Source organism: Chenopodium quinoa, unplaced genomic scaffold (assembly GCF_001683475.1).
Source record: "Chenopodium quinoa cultivar QQ74 unplaced genomic scaffold, ASM168347v1, whole genome shotgun sequence".
NCBI lineage: Eukaryota > Viridiplantae > Streptophyta > Magnoliopsida > Caryophyllales > Amaranthaceae > Chenopodium > Chenopodium quinoa.
In genome coordinates, this window is record NW_018745448.1 from 7,836,865 (window position 1) to 7,840,532 (window position 3,668).

The following is a 3,668-nucleotide window of genomic DNA, read 5'->3' on the forward strand; positions in this document are numbered from 1 at the left end:
GATTGAGGTTACTTTTCTTTTCGCCTCATCTTCTAGATACATGCTACATTCTCTTTTGTAGTGTCCGGGTCTACTACAATAGAAGCAGCGCATTTTAGCTTTGTTCTTGAACTCCTTCTTCTTTGGTCTCAGAGCAACCTTAGCCTTCTTGCAAGAATAGGTTTTCTGGAGCTCTTGAACAACTTCCATCAAGGACAGTTTGTTCCGCTTGGTCGTAAGTCGCATCTTTAATGCAACATACCCCGAATGGAGTGAGCTTAGTAGCATGAGAGCCGCTTGCTCATCGTCCACTGGTTTGCCAATTAGCTCCAGATGGGTGAATAGCCTTGTCATGTTGAGCACATGAGCTTGAAGTGGCATCCCGGGTCTAAGTCTTGCATTATAGACCTTAGCCCATATTTCTTGTCTCTCTTTCGTGAGACACCCATCTTGCGGTGGCTTGATCCTCATGTTCGAGAGTGACCTAGTCACATCTTCCACAAGTCCATCATAGTTGCCTCTGATAATTTTGGTGACTCTCAAATTGACTACATCTTCTAGAGCTTTGAGCATCATGTCCAGAAAATAGTTGGAGGACTTCCCCTTCCATTGTACCGGGATGGAGTTTGCCATGATTCTGGAAACTCTTTTACAATCCACACTCCATACCTCATGTGCCTCATCACTCATAATCCCCTTTGAGTAGAAACTCGAGATTTGAGTGTCCAGAATGTGCTCTAGGTAGCAATTTCGGAGGGTCTTTCAAAGTTCCTCTTCCCATTCCTTAAAGTTTACCAAGTTCAGAGAAATTGGCAACTTTTCGGGCGATTCCGGGAGCATAAGGTCGTTGACATTAGTTGAAGACATGATTCTACAATTGAAAGAATTTGAAATAAAAAAACATTCATTATACTTAAATAACATTGAATTCATGCATTTTAATCAAACTTATTTAAAACGTCTTATTCACACATTAAAGATTGTCCCCATTTTAGGTGAGAATAAGTCTATTCCAAGATCCAAATAAACAAAGAGTGGTTAAGCATGCTTTGGCTTGTCTTAACACTCAATCTCCTAAGGTAAGCAACGCTTTGCTAATGGCTCCAAGCCACTCTTGGTTGAATAAATCGTCGCATCCAATGCTCTCTAAACAATTTATTCACTTTGCCACGACATGTTAGGACTCCATCACTCATATCCTTGAGTACAACCAAAACCACCTTGCATACCCGGTATGCCTTACGTTCCTTGGAAAAGTAATGATGCCTCGCTTTGGCGTAGCCCACCACTACCCTCGTTCGGTTGGTAAGTGTGTTTTGGAATGGCAAGTTTTACTCAATATTTTAGGGACCTAGGGTTTCTATGTTGGTTGATTTAAGTGAACTTAATTAATCATCTCAACATTCGAAATCCTAAACACGCATCTAACATATAATTCATATACATATAAACATAAATATATATCGAAAACATAAATAGAGATGCATTTGGAAACTAGCATGACCCCTTGAGACCTTCAAGTCTTCAAAAGGTCTTCATTTGCAACTTCATGGCTTTGTCTTCTAAGAACCCCGTCTTCAAGACTTGACCAAAATATTACAATTGCTAGTATCTACGATTAGGACTAATCTAAATATTAAGGTACAAAAATACTCAACGGTTCGCAGACCGTATTTAGATTTACAAAAATACATCACGGATCACAGTCCGTATTTTCTATCCTAATCGGGCCCCACTAGTTGCCATTTCATAAAACATGTGAGAGAATTTACATTCCATTCATCCATTCACTATCTGTGAATGGCCCATGCATTTTACAACGATAAACAAGTAACAATGCATAAAACGCGCGAGAACTAGTAACTAATCTTGGTGGTTAATCCAATTAACACGCCTAATTAAACTAGTCAAAGTTGTTTTAACCGGTTATGGAAATAACTAAGAGACGCTCCCACTAAATTTTGCATCCAACTTAACTAATCCAATTAATTAAGTCGGTGAACCCAAATATTCGCCAAATTTAATTTTTGCAAATGTCGCTCAAAATCCGAGGCCTAACCTCAAAAATTTTAATTAAATAAACAAAATAAATAAAATAATTAAAACGACAATTTAAGCAAAATTACGAATTCCAAAATGTCTAAGTGCCTAGCACTAAGACTTGGAGTCCAAAAAATACCCTTATTTTTACATATTAAGCAACGCTAAAATTAACTTTAAAATAGCATCGCCTTAATAACCCGGGGTTATTGTGCCAATTATGGGATTGTACGTACCGTACAACAAGCACGTAGTAGCCCATGCGCACCCCCGCAACACCAAGCATGCATGTGGGCTGCTTGTGCTCGCATGCGCCACGCCCAACCCAGCCAAGCGTAGCAGCACGCAAAGCGCGCACAACATTATGTTGCTGTCGCGCCATGCTGCTACTTGCTGCTGGCTGGCGCGCTATGCTGCTGGCAGCGAGCAGCAGCCCACGCCCTTCCTCGCACACACACACGCACATCACCAAGCACCTAAGAACGAAGTGCCCAGCAGCCTCGGCAGCCACATATGGGTTGCGTGAGCAGCCCAGCTGGCCGAGAGCTAGCTCGGGGCTCTTAGGCCTCGTTTTGCTTGCTAATGCTTCGAAAATTATCGATTTTTATGTGTGACATTATAAATTAATTCTAAATTAATTTTAGAATCAATTTTGAGGAAAAATGAAAAATTACAAGTCCAACTTAAATAATTCATCCAAATGCAATTAACCAAATTTATTTCCAAGAACCATTCTTTAATAAAATTGGTTTAACTTGGTGTAATAAAATAAACTAGGGTAATTCTCACTATTAATTTAATCACTTTAAATTAATCTTGAGATTTTGACATAATAAAAGGGAGTTGGAAAAATGAACATAAGTTCAATAAAGACTCCAACTTTAATACTTGTGACTTCATGAAAAATTATATCTTCCAATATGAAGATAAACCAATTTCAATCACAAGTTTCAAACTTTATGATTCCAATCAACTAAAAAATGATTAAATCAACAAAGTTTAACCAAAATTCATGGAATTTAGTAACTCAAAGTTTCAATCACTTATCATAAATAAAGATTGAATCTTTAGTATTTGGAAGCAACAAAGAACAACTATTACACACTTAATGCAATTAATTTGCAATTATGTGAAAAATAAAACCAAACTTTCAAGCACCAATTACTACCAAGTAATCATGCTTAATTGGTCTAAAATTGCATATAAATAAAGGAAAGAACCAAATACATAACCACCATAAATATGCAATCAATTTTCAAGGTTAGAAAGTCTTAAAAATTTTCGTCAAAACGAAAAAATCCCTCAAAAAATGCATTTCTGGTCGTTTTTTGGCTAAAAACAGAGTCCTAAAAGGGTAAAAACATTTCCAGAACGCCTTTTCCGCCCAAAATTTACTATTTTTGGGTCGAAATCTGGGTTCGGGAGCTGAAGACAGCTCTAATGCGAGGTAAAAATTGGAAAAACGAGTTACTAATCTAATTAGCAACTTAAAATCAGAAAAATTAAGCCATAAAAACACCTTGAAAATATTATGATTTTAAAAATAAACGAACTTGACTCTGATACCACTGTTGGGGTTTGGTGAGTTCGACTCACCGCGGAACAAACCCAAAAACAAGACCGCACTCACAATAAATAAAACCATAAAC